Below are 19,417 nucleotides of genomic sequence, written 5' to 3' on the forward strand. Positions count from 1 at the left end.
TGGCCGGGGGTGCAGAAAGCGCCGGGAATTCGCGGGGCTGGGCTCCAGCGGAAGACGACCTGAGCGCGGCGGGCCTGGAGTTCTAGGTAAGTCCAAGCGGAGTTACCGCCCTGCGTCCCGCTGACCTTAACCAGAGGGTCCCCACAAAGGGCAGGGCTGGGTGCTTGCTGGAGAGATGGCTTCCCCCCAGAGCGGAGGTGGGCGCGCTGGACTGGGAACTTTTTCAGCGTGGTGGAGCGGTCTCCCTGCATGTACTCCGGGGGTCCTGAGATCCTGAGCCCCCTGTGTCCCCCACCCCGCGTCGCTCCCAGAAGCACGCCCTTCCCCCCGGAGCCTCAGAGCACCCCAGGCACACGCAGGCTGCCTCGTCGGCCCCCCAGGGAGCGAGTCCCAGGTGCCTGGAGCTGTTGGAAGCTGCCTGCGCACTTTGGTTCCTCTCCCTGGCCTGTTGGAAGCGGGCACTCCTCGCGCCGCCCTAGTCCCTGCCTTCTCAACAGCCCTTTGCGAGGTCGGAGGGAGGGGGTACTTGGGTGGCCGGGCATGGGGAACCCCTGGTGGGAGGCGGGGAAAGGGGGAGGAGGGTCACTGAGCTAGAGGGAGAGCGTCCGTGTTGGCACCGGTGCCCTGAGACATCACTTTAGACCCCAGGAGAGGGAGCCAGATTGGGAACTCAGGACCTGGAAACTCCAGCTTGAGCCCTGGGTTCCTTCCGTGCTTTAGAACAGGTCCATGGGTAGGGGACCCCGGAGGCAGCAGGCCTCCATGCAGGGAGGAGAGGAGTCCTGGGAGAAGGCCAGGGGTCAACCCTTGTCCGCTCCAATTCCCCATGTCCAGGAATGGAGGCAAGGGCATGGTTAGCCCTCGCTGCTCCCACATCCCCGGGCCTCGGGGTGGGGGTCGGGGGGCAGGCACCTGGCTTGATGCTTCTGGTGTCGCTGAGACACCAACTCCAGGGATCAGAAGCTGCCCGAAGAAGCAGAGGGGAAGACCCAAACTGGTGGGGACCAGTGGTCACCAACTCCAGTCCCTGTGGCCTGGGCATGGGGGTTTCCTTGCTCCTGCTCAGGCAAAGCCTGGGGTGCACCTGCTTGCTTGCCAAGGAGCATTTGGGGTGGAGCTATTCATGTGCTTGGAAATTGCAGGGTGGTTCAGGGAATTGGCACCCAACAGCGGCTCTTCTCAGTTGAACTTAGAAAAAATTGGGGGAGGTGTCTGGAAATAGCTTTGTCTGAGCTGAAATAGGATGTGCCATACTTTGAGTTTCCTTTTACAATATTAATGGTTATTTATTTTATGTTTTTAAAAAGTCCAATGCACCAAGAGGCCTGGCCTTGTTGGCCCAAGTTTAGGACTCACCCCCGCTAGAGATCCTGCCCTGCCCCTGTCCTAGTTCATTCACCTTCCGTTTCCCATTTATTTTTGTTATAAAAGAAAAAAAAAGATGAGAGAGCCTGGATCCTTTCAATTTTTAAGTGACCACAGAGGGCCTGGCTGGAGCCATTGGCAGATTTATTTTTGGCCAAGGTCTTTTTTTTCTTCAGTGGCAGAGGACCTGGGGCCTGTGAAGGGTAAAGGTGGCCCTGGCAGGGGCTGACTCCAAATCTTCCTGCTTTGGGGGCTCATCTGGGAAGCACTGGACCCAGAGGAATCCACTGGGTTTCCCATAAAGTAGCTCATGGTTGAATTGGGGCATGAAGAAATGGGCATCATCTGGTACAATTTTTATTTTTGAGGCCCCCTTAAGGGTTCAGAGAGTAGTTTTATGGCAAAGAGCACAGGGCTTCTCATTCACTCTGCCACCTGCTAGCTGTGTGATCTTGGGCAGGTTACTTAACATCTCTGTGCCCGTTTGTTCACCTGTCAAATGAGAGTTTTAGTGATAGTATTGAGCCTAAAGGGTTTGGGGGAGAATGAAATAAATTAGGAAACGTTTAGAAAAGGGTCTGGCACATGGTAAGTGCCTGCATAATGTTAGTTCTCTTTATTTTTTAAAAAATCAAATAGATTATATTTTTGCGTCGTATGACACCTGGTGGGATAGAAAAAGCAAGCAGTTTCACACACACACACACACACACACACACACACACACACTTGCTTTTTAACAAGGATGAAATGGAAACAAAAAAGGGAGGCTAATCCTCAAAGGGAGAATGCTCAGAGAACCCCCAGTCCCAGAGAGAAAGCTGGTCTGACCTCTCCTCCTCCATTCTCCACAAGTTCCAAGAGGGATCAGCAAAGTGCAGCCCCCTGGTTGGGATGTAGATTGGTGGCATTTGACACCATCTCAACAAGCAGGAATACACGGATACTGAGTTTATACAAGTGTGCGTTTCTCCTATCCACTGGGAAGGCCGGCTTCTCCTCGGCCTCCTGGGATGAAAGTATCATCTTAGTCAATGTTACTTTCCTCAGAACACACTATCTTCACCGTCACCCCGTGGCCCCAGAGTCTTCCACTCAGAAACCAGCCAACGCGCGGGTCTGAGATGATCTCTCCTCCTGGAATCGACCCGCTCTGCCCTATTTTCTCTTCATGATAATTGATGCTATTTTTTTACCTGCTCCTCTCAGGTCTGAGCACAGGCCTTTTAGACATCCTCACATCTCTGATGACTTGTTTTTTTTTTTTGTTTTTTTTTTAAACAAGTCTAGCCTTTTCAGTTCAAACCATACCAAATCATTAAATTTTATAGCATTTCTTTTAGATACCTTTCTTTTTAATCTAGAAAACTGAGTCTGCCCTGCATAAATATGTCTGATAGTTCACCTTTCCAAAAATTAGACCATTTTATCTGCATGCTTTAAGCTGATGTACGGAGTCATGAACACATTCTAACAGGAAAATTGGATCTGACATGGAAAAGACCTCGGGGACTCAGGGATTCCCAGCATCGTGAATGGAGGCTTATTGGAACCCAAAGTGCACTTCCTCTGAAGGACACAGCCCAACTAGTCCCACCTTGGCCTCCCAGGATGGAGCTAGGCAGTAAGCCTGCTCCACAATTTCATACCGGTTGACGTTTCAAAAACCATCTGGTAATTTATACCACTCACATCCCCCATATTGCCCGAAACAAAATTTTGTTGTGCCTACGTCTTCAAACTTGGAGATGATTTTAAAATATATATTTTCATGTGTTCTAAAAATCATTTTTATTTTCAATTACAGTTGACATAAATCATTATATTCATTTCACATAACTTAATAAGTGATCACCCCAATAAATCTTGCACCCATCCAACACCACGCCTCGTTATTAGAATATTATTGACTGTATTCCCTAGACCCGTGGTCGGCAAACTGCAGCTTGTGACCCACATGCAGCTCTTTGGCTCCTTGAGTGTGGCTTTTCCACAAAATACCACGTGCGGTGCGCACATACAGTGTGATTGAAACTTCGTGGCCCATGCGCAGAAGTCGGTATTTTGTGAAAGAGCCACACTCACGTGGCCAAAGAGCCACATGTAGCTCGCAAGCCAAAGTCTGCTGACCACTGCCCTAGGCTGTCCATTACATCCCCATGAGTATTCTGTAACAACCAGTTTGTACTTCTTAATCCCTTCACCTTTTGCACCCATCCTCTCAACACCCCTCCCATCTGGCAACCAACAAAAAGTTTTCTGTATCTGAGTCTGTTTCTGTTCTACTTGTTTATTTTGTTTGTAGATGCAATTGTTGATAGATATGTATTTATTGCCATTTTATTGTTTATATTTTCTATCTTAAAGAAGACCCATTAACATTTCATATAATATTGGTTTGGTGGTGATGAACTCCTTTAACTTTTTCTTATCTGGGAAGCTCTTTTTATGTCCATCGATTCTAAATGATAGCTTTGCAGGATAGAGTAATCTTGGTTATAGGTCCTTGCTTTTCATCACTTTGAAAATTTCTTGCCATTCCGATGTTCTTAAAGAAGCTGTGAGGCTCTGCTTAATGCCTCCCTCCCTTATTTCATATATACCTCAAGGCATGAGTGTAAATATTAAAAATTTGATTAAAGAATTAATCAGTGAATGAACTTCAGCATGAGGGACACCCAGCACCTTCAGATGACTTCAGCAGAGAACATGGTTGGACTCGGTTGTAGGGCCTGGGGTTCTTATAAGGAGAGACAAGCATTGTCATGCTTTGTACTGCAGTTGCTCTGAGCACTGTGGTCACCATTGGTTTGTCATTGCTTACTACACAAGAAACATGGGTGACTACTACAGATGGGAGTGATTGTCTTGGGGGAAGGAGTGGCTAATGCAGTAAATGTTTACCCAGAACCCACCACAGGTCAGAGTTCTGCTCGGGGAACAAGGCTAATGAGAACATTGCCATCTTGGAGCTTCTGTTGTCATGGGGGAAGCCAGACAATAAGCAAGGGATAGAAACATATTTTTATAAGGATAATGACAAGGGTTACAAAAATTATGTGACAGTTTTATAGTGACTTGGCAGGGCTTTCCAAGGAGGAGAGATTTGAGCTGAGATCTGAGTGAAAAGAAGTAGCTGATATGTTTCAAGCTAGACATTCATGTTGTATCTATTGAGCATCTATTATGTGTCAAGTCCTGTTCAAACACCTGAAATACAGAGTTATATTACAAACAAACAACCCTGTCGCCAATGTAGCTTCCATTCTGAGATGGTTAAAGAGTTTCAGAGGGCAGAAACAGCAAGTGCAAAGGCCCTAAGGCTGTAACAATGATAACACTCGTAGAGGAAGTTGGCTCATATTGGCCTTTTGAGGCCTGGTAAGGAGTCTGGATATTATTTCAGGGGGAATCTATTGGCAGGATTAATGCAGAGAATTACCTTCATCTATTTTCGGCTTAGACATTGTGGAAAGCACTGATGTTTTTGAGAAGAGTCAATAAACAAGCATGCCTTCCAGGCCAGCCAGCTTTTGTCTTAAAGTTCTGATTCATCTCTGTAACCAAATTTGGCCCGCGGACTTCCTGGCCTCTCAATGGGTAAGCCCTCTAACACCTAAGAAATTAAACCTTGTTTCCCCACCTCCTTTGGGGACTTAAAACAAAATCTTTCATTTAAGGAGAGAGATTGGTTTCTAGGGAAGAAGAACCTAAAGTTCCTCAGTAACACTCTGCTGTGTGTGGGTGGGACACTGAGTCTGCATCTGCATACAATGTCCTGTTAGCGGTTCTTTTGCCTAAGGGTCCCTTCAAAGAATCAACACTGCTCCCTCTCTCCCCACCCTACCCCCCCCTACCCCCACTCTCTTTCCTCTGGCTTGACTGACATGTCTCCATTGGTTTACCATTGCTTACTACGGATCCTCTTTATTGATCATATTCCAGTAGGTTCCCTTTCATATATTTTTAAAATATGTTTTCATTTATTTTTTTAGCGAGAGAGGAAGGGAGAGGGAGAAAGAGAGAAACATCGATGTGAGAGAGAAAACAGTGATCAGTTGCCTCCCGCCTGTTCCCAAACCAGGCACCGGACTCTGGACTGAACCCACAACCTGGGCATGTGCCCTGCACGGGAATCCAACAGCTGACCTTTGGTGCCTGGGATCATGCTCAACCAACTGAGCCTCTCTGGCCACCGCCAGGCCAGTAGGTTCCCTTTCAGAGTGTGGCCACGTTTTCCTCCTGTTGGTAGGTGTGATGGTGGATATTGGCAGGAAGAGGTGAGTTGTTTTGTGCGCGGAGGGCACCTGACACCGTCTGTCTTGGGAGGCTCTCCTGGTGCATGGAACGTGGAGGGTTTGGACATGTGGAGAGTTCAACTTTCTTCCCAGGTTTGATCCTCTGCACCTGTCTCTTTATCCACAACCCTGGAATCCTGTGGTTGCCTGTTAGATATGCTGTGGTAACAATAATAAGTTTGTATGTTTTGAACACTTCCTACTCAACGCAAGCTGTGCTGAGCGCTCTACCTGCATCATTCCTGTGTAGCAGCCGTGTTTTCTTGACAAGCGATCACCCTCCCCTCCACAGTTCACTTCCTTCTCCTACTCATCCTTCAAGTTACAACTCAACTGGTCCTTTTTTCGGAGAAACCCTCCCTCTACCTCGGGGCAGCTTTGTATTTACATGAGGGCCTGTGTCTTATTCTTTCCCCTGCTCCCTGGATGGTAAACTCAGTGGGCCATGGACACACCTGGTTTTGAATCACTGTATCCCTGGCATCTAGCGCAGTGGTTGGCACAGAGTCAACACTTGACGTGGAAATAATGGATTATTCCATTTGATCCTTCTAGCACACTTAGAGGTGGATTCGTTTCATATCCCACTGTGCAAGCAGATAGCTAGGTGTAGGCGGCTTAGGCAATTTGTCTCAGGACAGCAGGTGAGTGGCACGCCCAGGACTTGGACGGTCTGAGTCGGTGGCGGTAGCCGTGATATGAATCACTACACACACTGCCTCTTCTGCCTTTGTGGTGCTCCGGAGGGAGGAGGCTGTGCTGCGCAGTGGTTAGGGGGGCCTTGCTGCTTAGCTTGAGTTGCTCAATGGTGCAGTGAGTCTACCAGAGGCACGAAAAGAAAGAGGGCACCTGTTTCTAATGCCACACATTTCTTGATTGCCTAAGAGTGGCCAGTACTGCAGTGGTGCAATCTGACTCTCGTTTTGGCGTTTTCTCTTCCGAGCCCTTGACCCGCGTCTGCAGGCTCCTGCTCTGAGTGCACGGGCCACTGTCGGGCTGTGGGCATCCTTGGGCATCATACACTCAGGGTTTGTGCTGCTCTGATGATCACTCAGAGTGCAGTTGGCAAACCACTGCCTCTCCATCGAAGCATCGTCATCTGAATCAGCTCCCTTTTCATTTTTTCGAGGACAAAATTAGAGCTTTGGCAGCATAATAGATCAATTTGTGCAATCACCTGTTCATTGCCAGGACTTGTCTTTTCTCAAGATGTCTCTTCCTTGAATTTTTGATTAGAGTCAGAGACAAGGATACGGACTTAGGTTTTTGAAGTTGTCTTTGTTTCATCATCAGTTCCCTAAGAGCTCCTATTTGCTGGGCTCAGGGCAGAATACCTTGCACACATTGCTTCATTAATACTTTATTACAGAGCTTTTTATTTTATCCCCATTTTACAGACAAGGGGGACTGAGACCCAAAGACTGAGTTGTACATTGAAGCAGTTGCTTTCAGATCTACTCTGCACTGAAGGTGCATGTTGAGTGTTGAGGGGAGTCACAGAGGAGCCGTTAAAGACTCTCAGGTGGTGGGAGGCAATGCAGGGCCGGTGGTTAGGATTTCAGAGATAGACTGTCTGGCTTCAAATCCCAGCTTCATCACATTCTAGCCCCAGGCCTTTGGCCTTATCTTCTCTGAGCCCCATTCTTCCCCTATAAATGGAAATAATTATTCTTACATTGCAGGGTCAGTTTGGTGACTAATCAGCCTTGTAAATGATTTTGGCACATAGTTTTTTCAGTAGTAGGGCTTGCTATGATAATAATGACACTGTTATCATTTAACAACAACAACAATAATAATAACATTATTATTGCTGCCTAGAATTTCAGTTTCTCTAGTTAGCAAATTGGCCCCAAACTGTGATTCCTACGTTTTCCTCTTGACTGTAACCAAGATGATGAATTGAGAGTGAAGGAGGAAGAACCCATAATAGCTGCAAATGTGGAGTGGAGGGAGTTGCCAGACCCAAGTCTCTCCATGGAGCTCTGCCTGCAGAGGACTGCTGACAGTGGCCATATGCGCAGCTCTGATTGATTGGCAGAGAGAAACACTAATTTATTAGACTCGTTATGAAAAGTGACAGAGCAGGGAGTCCAGAGGCTGATTCAGCAGCAGCAGCCCCGGCGGATCCCAGTGGGACTAGTGCGTCTGTTCCCCCTGGGACCAGCCCTCGGAATTGGTGCTGGCGTTGCTGCTTGGGTCCCCATTGAGTCCCTCAGGGATGCCCTGGGAGTGAGGCGCACCTTCCTGGGTCTTTCTGAAGGGAGGCGGCCCGTGGAGAACACCTCTCTTCCTTCCGCAGCCTGGGAAAGGTGAGTCCAGCTCAGGCGCCGCCGCTGATGGCAAAGGCTGATAAATGATGGAGAAACTCCCAAAGGGAAGGACAATAGTTCTTGTTTGCACAGGTTGGGGAATTTCAGGAGTTTCCCCTGGGGTGACTGAAGACGATAATTGATCTCTCTTTAGGTACATGAGGCTCTCTGTGGGTGAATTTCTCATTTTTGATTAGGGGAGTTAGGTCGTTGTGAATTACAGCAGGTGGGATGCTGGCTAAATAAGGAGATGGTGGCACCTTGACCCAAGGTAATGGGTGTTTTTTTTGAGTCACAGAAACTTTGAGGTCAAACTTCCTGAGAGCAGAGGCGTGAGAGGACACAGGCTTTGGAGCCAGACCTGTCTAACCTTGAAGTCCAGATTCTGTCACTGTCTAGCTGTGTGACCTTGGACAAGTGGCTGTACCTCTCTGAGCCTCCTTTTCCCTATCTATTAAAAGGCAGGGATTCTGCCTCTCTGACCAAGGACTGATGCTGCAGAGTGAGGTAAGGGAACCAGATGTCACATGGGCTGCTCAGAGAGGTCACTGCTTGTCCATTTATTTACCTTTTGGCACTCATTCCAACCCTCTTTGTTCTTTAGTTAACAAGCTTAGTTATTAACATACCCGTGGTGCTTGGGAAGATACTTTGTTTTCTAGTGAATTTTATTTGTTGTGTGCAGGAGACTTGCATAGCTTTAGTCTGTGTGATTTTCCCCTAACCTTTGAAAGTTCATAATAAGGTCAAGTAATCATTCACCTCCACTCCATAAATTCAGATCTACTGAATTATGCGTTGCTATTGTCAGCTTATAACGAGAGGTATTTTAACAAAGCCATATGATCCCATATTTTAAAAACTAGATATTACATATACACACAGGAAAAGAATAACTGTTTGTACTAAAGTTTGGGTGGTTACAGCGAAGTCTAACACTTGTGAAAAGGAACCATAAAGTTGTTGAAAGCAAATGAGGGGAACCAAGAAAGATAGCAAACTGTGAAGAATCCACGCTTCCTGCTGGTACTGGCTGTGATGGTAGTTCCGAGGGCTCTGTTGGCTATCACTGTTATCTCTGCTTCTAGGATCAGAAAAAGTCCTTCCTTTCCTGATGTATGGGTTGGTATTTATATACCAGACAGTGTAAGTGGAACAACTGAGCACAGTCCCTTTTCACAAAGCCTGCCAGGAAGCTCGGAGCTGATATCACAGTCCAATCTTGACAATGTATAGGATTTGCTACTGTAGGGTTTTGCATATTAACCTCATGGTTGATCTATTTGACTTCACTGCCTTTGTTTTAATTTTCACCTTTTATTGTAATTTATATATATGTTTATTGATTTTAGGGAGAGATGAAGGAGGAGAGAGAGAGAGAAACATCGGTCTGAGAGAGACACATAGATGGGCTGCCTCCTGCACGTGTCCCTACCAGGGATTGAACCCGCAACCTAGATATGTGCCCTGACTGGGAATTAAACCCATGACTTTTTGTGCCTGGGGATGACCCTCCAACCAACTGAGACACCTGCCTAGGGCTTCTTGTAATTTATATTGCTTATTCATTTTTTAAAGTATATTTATTTTAGGTGCCTTGTAAAGTATATTTATTTTAGGTACCTTTACAAGGTATCTAAAATAAATATATGTACATAGGTGAAAGCTGCAAGGCACGCATAAATAAGTTGCAGCCCTTGGAGACACGGACTCCCTGGGAAACAGGAGAGGAGAGTGCAGTGCTTGGTATTTCGAGTCCCAACGGGACAGTCGGTCTTCTTTTCTCCCATGTTTTCTGTAGTTTGTTTCCTGGAGCACTGCTCCTGACTGTAGGTTCCATTGTATGGGGGGAGGTACTGCTTTTCTCGTGCACCCAGTAAACATTTCCAGGCCCAGGTTCTGGGTCAGGCACTGTACTGGGCACTGGGGACATGGTACGTGGGATGATGTACTGAGCAGTGACCAAGGCCAACAAGATCCCTGCCTCAGGAAGCTTAGCCCGTAGTGAGAGACACCAACACAAGACGTGAAAAGAAATAAAGGGACAATATAATTACCCATTGTAATTAGTATTAAGATGAAAACAAACAGGCACTGATGTGATAAAAGTGTTGGTGGCCATACTAGGTAGAAGGGCCAGGCAGGTCTTTCCAAGGAGACATTTAGGGGACATTTAGGCTGAGACCTGGAGAATGGGGAGGACTGAGCTCTGCAAAGAGGGGAGACGGTGGTGGCCAGAGGCACCAGTGCCTTCAGAAGCCCTAGCAAGAAGGACGCTCTGCACACCCTGAAACATCCAGGTGAGCCACGTGCCTGGAGCAGCATGGTCAAGTGCATTGATGTAGCTGGAGAAGTGCAGCCAGATGGGCAGTCTGTTGCTGAGGCCTCATGTTCTTTCTTTCAGAAACGGATAAGACCTATGTGTGTACCATTATGATACTCATAGATGTAGTAAAGGTATGTGTGTGTGTGAGTGTGTCTGTGTGTGCACGTGTGTGCATGGATGTGAGTGTGTACATGTGTGGGCTGTGTGTGCGTGCATGGGTGTGCGTGCATGGGTGTGAGTGTTGCGTGGGTGTGAATGCACATGTGGGCTGTGTGTGTGCATGGTGTGAATGCACGTGTTTGCTGTGGGTCCATGAGTGTGAGTGTGCATATGTGTGCTGTGTGTGCATGAGGAGAGTGCGTGTGCATGGGTGTGAGTGTGTGTGTTGAGGAGGAGGAGCGGGAGCGGAGGGCAATACGATGGTGGTTTGATGTTCTGCTTTAACTCAGCACCCGCAAGGGGACAAGCAGTGGTGCTGGACCTTCTCTTGTCACATGTGCCGAGTGGAGCTCTGAGCAGTGTCTGTCCTCCCACTCAAGTCAGCCTTGCACCTACAGGTTCACTCACAGAGCAACAGCTTCTTACGAGGTGGGGCCAGACCCCATCTTTATGAACATACCTCTATCCTGTCCATAAATTTGAATGAGAAAGTGGAGTTTGTTTCCTCACCCCAGGGCACCCTAATCTCCCACCATGGGCTCTGTCACTAGAGAGAAACGCCTTTCGGACCTCAGCATTTCGGACTCGGGTTTCCAGTGTTTTATTACCACACAGCGAGGCTGCTGCCTCTTTTCTAAAGTTCACATTTTAGGCGCCCTCCCTTTTTATTCCTGTTTTCTTCTGCTGCTTCCGTGGTTCTGAGTCTTGGAAACAGGGAGCTCAGATTCCTCTCCCTGCTCTTCCAACACAGGGAGACAGCTGTCGCCGCGCCCCTCCGTGGTGCGCAATGCGAGAGGAGGACCGGAGGCAGAGCCAAGGCAGAAATAAGGTCAGGGGAGCAGCTTGCAGGGTTTCATTTGCCTCTAGCCTAACTCTTCTACTTATTAGGGGAAAAAAGTAAAATTATTCCCTCCCTGGAGCTCCAGATTGCTGTATGGAAAGGAGGGAGGAATCCACTCTGGGGAAGAGGCCCGCAGACTTTTGTCCCCGTTGGTTTTCTCTTCCCAGCGTGTGGGGGGTGTTCGGGGGATATTAATTCTGGAGGCCACGAGTGTGGCTGGGCGCACGAGGATGAATGGAGAGCAGTGTGTGGAACGAATGCTTGTCTTAAAAACAGTTTATGAAATGCCAGCAGATGTCAGTGTGCCCTTGCCATTTTATTATTTTTCCCTTTTAACTTTTTAGAAGCGACATTAATTATTTTTGGTAGTAAAACACACACACACACACACACACACACACACACATAAATGACGAGACACTTTTTTTTAGATCTGGGGAGGGAGGGCAGCAGAATGCATTTCATAAGGTGGATCCTCTCAATCATCTAACTGTGAAATAGAATGTTGTCTTGAAAGCGTCCTAAGGGGCTGGGTGCCCACCTGACAACACAGGGACACCTTTGGGCGGCTTTCTCTTTGCAGACAGGAGCCTGCTCTTACCAAGCCGCCCTCCCATTCAGGTGGGACCTGCATGCTTGCACCTTGTCATTGTGCAGAGAAGCTGAGGGTGGAGGGAACTTTCCTCTGGGGAGAAGAGGCCACGCTGCACTGGGCTTGTGGACTGGTACAGGCTGTGGAAGCCATGCTGGGTGCCAGCCACACCGTTAACCTGCCAGCCCTCTCTGCAGCGTGGAGAGAAAGGCTTCATGGAATTCAGGAGCGTTCGTCCACTATTTTGGCAAAATAAAACTGCACCAAAACCCAAAGTCACATCCGCAGCAATATAATGATGAATGTTTCACAACACCCTCCAGCTCCATTTTTGAAATAATACTTTTTTTTTTGCTACAAAAGCAATACATGTTCATTGTCAAAAACTGGAAAGAGGTATAAAAAGCCCAAAGAAGAAAATGGAATATATAGATAATTTTGCCTTTTCCCAGAACAGTGGTGTCAAAATTCAAAGCCCAGTGCAAGTTTTATTTATTCTCCCCCTACCCCACCCCGCTTTTTCCCAAGCCATTGTTCGGAAACTAATAATAGCCCGGATCCAGCTCAGCGTCTGAGAACCATTGGTGCAGCCCTTCACTGAGAAGCTGGAGTTTGCAAAGGATGGTGGGGTGGGTGGGGGGAGGGTAGGCTGGGTGTAGTCTGTGTTACAATGAGAACCTCTTGCCACTTTCCTTGTTCTGAGTACAACAAACTGCGTGCTGATAGCTCCTCCGCAGATATTTTTGGATTAAAAATGGGCACAGAAAAGGATCTGACCAATGTATTTAAAAATTACTCATTTTAAGTTAGTGATGATTTGCCAATGTTTATATAGTCAAGTGGAAGAGAAGTGGGCTAGTTTTGGGCAGGGCATATTTGAGACTTCACTTTACTTATTTAGTAGTTTAGAATAGATAAAAATGGAACAATATTAAAACTGCGAAAAGTAAGCTGAGAAAGCCATATCTCCTACTTGGATCCCACCTCCCCAGAGACGACTACTGTGGCGATTTCTCATGCTCTCTTCCATAGATCAATTATGCACATACACGCTTACGTCGACACCAGAGAGCAGAGGGCGTTCGTAGTTCCTCTCTTTGCCTTATTAATTTTAATGTAAGGGCATATTTTAAGGAATTTTTCCAGACTCCCATATTTTCGTTAATGAGTATATCATATTCCATTGTACATATTTACTTACATTATTTAATTGGTCTCCTTTGGGGGGGATTTTTATGTTATTTCCAATATTTTGTTATGAAGGTGCTGCTTTGAATATCCGTGACCGCTACCATTTCCTGCACAGATAGGTCTGTCTGTAGGATGAATTCTAGAGATGAAATTGCTGGGGTGAAGAAGATGAGCCTTCCATTTTTGTTGTTGTTGTTAATCCTCATTTGAGGATATTTTTTTCCCATTGATTTTCAGAGAGCCTGGAAGGGAGGAATAGAAGGAAAGAGAGAGAAACATTGACCTGAGAGAGACACTTCAATTCGTTGCCTCCCGCACATACTCCTACTGGGGCTGGGGATTGAACCTAAACATGCAACCCAGGTACATGCCCTTGACCAGGAACCCGAGTCTCTTCAGTCCATGAGCAGGTGCTCTATCTGTTGAGACACACCAGCCAGGGTGGAGGCCTTTCATTTTTACAGACACTCCAAGCCCTATGCATTGGCTGGAATGTGCCTTTACGTCTCAGTGGGTGAACAGTTGAGATGAAGACACATGACGGTTCTGGTTCTGATCCGGTGGCCGTGGTGCCAGGTGCATGGCTGTTACATGCTGCTGCTCTGTTGGAATGTTTGCACTTGGGCCATTCCTGTTTTTGGCTAACACTTTCTATCTGCCAGATACTTTGCTAAGAGCTTTAATTCCATTTCACCTTTGGTCCCATAGAGCAGACCCTGCTGTCAGCCTGTCTCTGTGAGGGGGCCAAGGGAGCTGAGAGAGGTCAGGGCTTTGTGGAGAGCATGGCCGGTGGTCAAGCGGGGATTCAGGCGCAGAGCCCTGGGCTTAGCTATCATCTGGGATGCCGCACCGTGTTTCCAGCAGCAGAGGCTATATTGTTGACCGATTACCAGGATTTTGCCTGATACTTGTGCATTCTCGACATACGGGATCGGATAATTTTCTAGTCTTGTGTGTGTGTGTGTGTGTGTGTGTGTGTGTGGTGTGTGGAGGGGGGGACTTTTTTGTGATTACAGAGTATTGAGCAGCATCCTTGGTCTCTACTTACTAGATGCCAGTGACACCCCTTTCTGTAGCTATGACAACCAGAGATGACTACGGATATTGCCAAATGTCCCCTGGTGGGTATTGCCCCCGGTTGGAAACCACTGACTCAGACAAAGAGCATTGTGCTCTGGGGTCTGTCTTGTGACACTGGAGCTGTGGATTTGAGAAGACTGGTGGCTGATGTCAGGGCGCCCTTCATTCAGCTGTCCCTGCTCAGGGACACTCATGTAGCTCCACCCAGGGGAGGAGCAGGTGGCCTGCCCCTCACCACAAGCACCAGTCAGGAGGAAATGAAGGGCATGATCAGCTCCGGTCACGGTCATGCTCCACACAGATCACAGTCATGTTCCACGCAGATCGCAGTCATGCTCCCAACACGGTGTTGTCTTTTAAAATGCAGTTTAGAAATGTCTGTGGGAAAATTGGTTGGTAAAATAGACTTACAAAAAATCATGTCCTCCAGTACAGCCAGCTTATATATTATGTAGTCTTTCTACTCATGCATTTTTATTGAGCGCTCAGTAATGCTCTACATTAGCATGGCGTGTGTAAGGCCTGTGGCACCCCCTTCTGTATGTGAGGTAGATATCGGTAATCAATCCTCACACCCCCATCAGAGGCACCTCCTTAGAATCCTCAACGCATCACTTTAGGCTCATACTTTCAGTCGATTGGAATTACTATGTGACAGGAGATTTATTTGCCATTCCTATTACCGGGTGCCTTTTTGGCCAAGAAGAAGGATTACGCCTCCAAAGAGGGAGTCTTCTCATGAGCTATTAGCTTATTTTTCAGTTACTCAGAGAAAGTGCTTGATGGATATAGAGACATGTCTATTCTTAAGGCATTTGGAATTAATATCCTGTTTTATAACTATAATTGGGCACCTGGGAATGCATCTCTGTCCCAGGCATTTTACATACGTGCCTTCTTGTAGGCTGTTGCGTGCATTGCAGCATCTTTCTCTCTCCCACTGGAGAGAAGGCCCCCTCCCTGCAAAGCTCCATGAGGCAGCCAACCGAGTGTGAAACGAAATGCTTTGTATACAATGGGAACGGAGACAATTCCCTCGCAGAGGACATGCGGGAGCTGTGGGTATTCCTGGAACTGTGTCACTTCTCAGCATGGGGCGTGGAAGGGGGCTTTAAAGAGAAAAGGAACTGGACCATCCCACACTTCCAAAGGTAGATCTGATTCACAAAGGCAGCGAGCCAGGTGGCTCTGACAAAGGAGAGCCTGCTGAAGATGGAAGGTGCTTTCAGGTGGTACCTTATAGTCGTCCATTGTAGCATAATGTGTTATATCTTCCTTGCTTTTGGGGGGAGGTGGGGAATTCCCACAGAATTGCTGGTATAGATTTAGTGACTTGAATAACCTACAGGCGAATTGCCCACCATGGGAACAGTTTAACTGGTTTCCTAGTTCTGATTCCAGGAAAACAGGTAAGAACAAGACTGGGAAGACAGAGCCCTTGGTCGGGGGACATCTGTCTTCATGTTGGGACTGGTGGCAGTGCTGCTTCTGTCAACATTTTTAGACGGTTTAGTCTCTGTGAGACAGGGACAAATAAGAACAATTGTCTCCTATTTCCTCTCCTATGAAAGGAATTCCTAACTTGAGAGCCACCTGTGGCCCTCAGGGGCTTACTGAAATCGCATCAAAAATTGTAGGAACAGATGTTTGTTTTGTTTGTGTGTTTTTTAATCTAGTTAGAAGGTCCATAACTTCTTATCCTTTACATCAGATTCTCCAAGAGCTGTGGGACATAGAGAAAATTAGGAACCTACCTTAGAATAATAACAGTCACACTGTTTTGCCATGACCAGATCAGGCAGGGAAAATAATTCTTCCCTCCACCTATTTTATCTTTGTGGTGGAGTTGGGGTGAGGGAGGATGGGGAAGGGGCAGAAAATGTAGTAGCAATGATGAGGGGTCATGGTACAAGTATATGTATACCTCGGATTTAGCAATAGGAATATACTGTTTATTTGAACCACACTCAATTCCTGTATGTATTCAAGTCCAATTATTGGGAAATTATCAGATGAAAAACAGTTAATGCTGAGGAGTTAACCAAAACATCCATACAAATCACAGTAACAGTGCCATAAAACATTGAATTGATACCACTCAACTCAACAACTTTGATGATAACTTGAAATCAGAAAGTCCTTTCTGGAAATTACAGGAATTACAGCCACGTGCTTGGCTGTTTGCAGGAGAAGATTTGCAACATTTCTGTGATGTTCCTGATAGCTAGACTTCTTTCTGCAAGGTTGAATTATAGCCCCCCATAAACTCTGGTAATAATAGCCTATGTTTATTTTTCAATACTACTAAGTGGAATGCTAGCATTGGCTATTTATGGGGCATGAGATAAAAAGTGAGTTTGTAGGATGCTTTTCAAGGATGCACAATACTACTGAGAAAACTTGCATTGGGCTTCAGTCACTGCCCATCCTGAAGGCTGTCTGGGCCTATATACATAAGCATCATAAACTATTGTCCTGGGAGGTTTGGGAAGATAGGCACAGAGGCTCTCCCAGAGGGTCCCCATTCTACAGATATCCCCATAGTTTTGTCAGGCAGGGTGACTCTAAAATCCATATTTTCTAAACTTTTTTTATTGTGTAAATTATCAACTTGCCACACGTATACACATACACATATACACAATACGCACACATACATTTACTTGTGAGTGTGTTGGACCTAAGTCTGTATTTATATACATGGTCATTGTGTATGTCAATATCTCTATCTGTCCTAATTCTAAAATATCAGTATTAAATGAAATTTAATGGTCTTCCAAAACCTCTTCATTGGCCAACCTGATTTGAGAGAGGCCCATTTTAGGCAATGCATATATATTTATGAGGCTCTTAGGAGGAACTTTTGTGAGCCACTATTCTATTAAGCAAAATAAATTCATTTAAATGAAACCCATTTCATTAGCTTTACCACTTTGATTTTTGATTTGGATGAATTCTGAAGGAAAACTAGGCAGGATGATTTACCGCTTTGGCCGGATGCTTGGCTATCCCCTGTATCTGAAGTCACACCTAGCAATCCCCATAGGCTTGAATGGCCATGGTTTTCAATATGCACACACAGACTCTACTGGACCCTTGCCAAGTGGAATCTTTAATGTTCTGTGCACTGGTTTCTACATGTGGGCAGCAACATAATATCACACACCAGCTAGTGGTCTCTACTCTCTCCATGCATCCTGGTTTGCAAAAAAGTGGGGGGAAAATGCTGAATTCTGCAGAAAGTTTCCACTTCCTAGCCCAAGCTGTGTGCATAGCAGGGAGAGGAGACCAGATGGCCGGTGGGTTGAATCAGCAGAGAGCCAGCTGGGATGCATGCGAGGGCATTTCCTCCTTCACTTCCCCGGGAGCCTGGTCAGGGCAGGGCCTGGGGCTCTGAGCAGGACAAAGAGTGCCAATGTCAAGACCTCTGTCTGGCTCACAGGACCCTTGGACAAATAGGAATTGGATTGGAAACTGGCAGAAGATCAGAGGATAAGCTCTTATTTTCCTGCTTGCTAAAAAAAACAACAACCCAAAAACAACAACAAAAAAAGCATGCCAACGAGACAGAAGGTTGGAGGGTAAAATGCTGACGAACAGGAAATAACCAGATTGCCCTGCGTTAGCACAGCTTGGAGATCGAGGTTCTGTGATAAGGGCACACGACTTGGGTGATTTAGATCCCAAAGGAACGTGCATTTTTCCCCCATTTAAAGTGAAACCTTTCCAGGCCACTGGATAATTATGGATTTCTTAGGCTTCCATTTCCTTCGGCAACCATGGTTCCTAACCCCAGGTTCTACAATGGGCATATCCAGTTATTTTGAGGAAAATGACACACTTTTCAAATTCGCTCATCTCTAAATATTTCAGAGTGTTCTTGGGGCTCTTCCTTTTGTTGTTAATGTATAAGTTATCTATTGCTGCCTAACAGATAAACCCAAATTTAGCAGCTTAAAACAACAACCATGTCAGATCTTGTGTAGGTCAGAAATCTGGGAGCAACTGAGCTGGCTGGTTCTGATCAGGACCGTTCAGGAGGTTTTGGCCAAGATGTTGGCAGTGCCTGCCATTATCTGAAGGCTCAACTGGGGCTGAAGGACCTGCTCCAAGCTCATGCACATCTTTGCTCAATGGCTTTAGCTCCCTGACTGTTGGCCAGACGCTTCCATTTTTTGGCACATGCATCTCTCTGTAGAGTTGCTTATGGCCTGGCAGCCTTTCCTCCCCTAGAGCAAGAGATAGAGATAGAGATAGAGAGAGAGATAGAGAGAGAGAGAGAGAGGAGAGAGAGAGAGAGAAGGAAATCCCCAGTGAGTTTTTATTTTTTGATACAACTTCCGCTAATAGCATCTTGCCTCAGTGTGGTATATTTGTTACAACCGATGACACATTTTTATGAACTAAAGTCCACAGATTATGTTAACGTTTATTCTTTGTATTGCCCAATTCTATGGGCTTTTTTTCTTATTTTTAAGTTGTGGGAAGGTATGCATACATATCATAAAATTGACTGTGAGCCATTTTGGGTTCTATAGTTCGGTGGTATCAGGTGTATTCCTATTGTGCAGCCATAACCACCATCCTTCTCCAGAGCTCTTTTCATCTTGCAAAACTGGAACCTATTAATCAGTAACTTTCTGTGGCCCCTTCCCCCAGATCCTGTCTGTCTCTATGAATTACTACTCTAATCACCTCATATAAGTGGAATCATATAGTATTTGTCTTTCTGTGGCTGGCTTATTTCACTCAGCATACTGTCTTCAGGGTTCAGCCATGCTGTAGCATCTGTCAGGTTTTTTTTTTTTTTTAGGCTGATTAATATTCCATTGTATGTGTATACCACACTAATCCATTCACTTATTGGTGGACACTTGAGTCGCTTCCATATTTTAACTTTTGTGACAATTCCATTGATTTTGAGAAATACCCCAGTTCAGTATCATGTAGAATAGTTTCACTGCCATAAAAATCACCCAAGCGTTATCTTCCCAACGCCCAGCAAACCACAGAGCACTGTAAACCATTGATCTTTTCATTGTTTGCTTTTTCCAGGACATTCTGTAGTTGGCAGCATACAGTATGCAGCCCCTCTCAGATGCACACAGCATTCTTTCTGCCTTCTTCTTTTGTTAGAAGTGAGTCCAGCCCACACTTGAGGCAAGGGCAGCTAACTTCACTGCTTAGAGTGGGGAGTACCACAGAATTTGTGGACATATTTATGCCACCACAGTTAAGCAGTTGAGAAGAGAG

At 46.2% G+C, this 19,417-nt stretch overlaps 1 long non-coding RNA gene across 1 annotated transcript in view; it reads left to right on the plus strand.

Moving 5' to 3' along the window:
• The first annotated feature begins 6 nt into the window (after nucleotides 1-6).
• LOC102761064 overlaps nucleotides 7-19,417 on the plus strand; it is a 591,348-nt gene continuing 571,937 nt past the window's right edge. Inside the window, exon 1 of the long non-coding RNA XR_436154.2 lies at nucleotides 7-86. This is a non-coding gene — a long non-coding RNA (uncharacterized LOC102761064). The remainder of the gene's footprint in view (nucleotides 87-19,417) is intronic.

The sequence above is a fragment of the Myotis davidii genome, unplaced genomic scaffold, assembly GCF_000327345.1.
Source record: "Myotis davidii unplaced genomic scaffold, ASM32734v1 scaffold806, whole genome shotgun sequence".
Lineage (NCBI taxonomy): Eukaryota > Metazoa > Chordata > Mammalia > Chiroptera > Vespertilionidae > Myotis > Myotis davidii.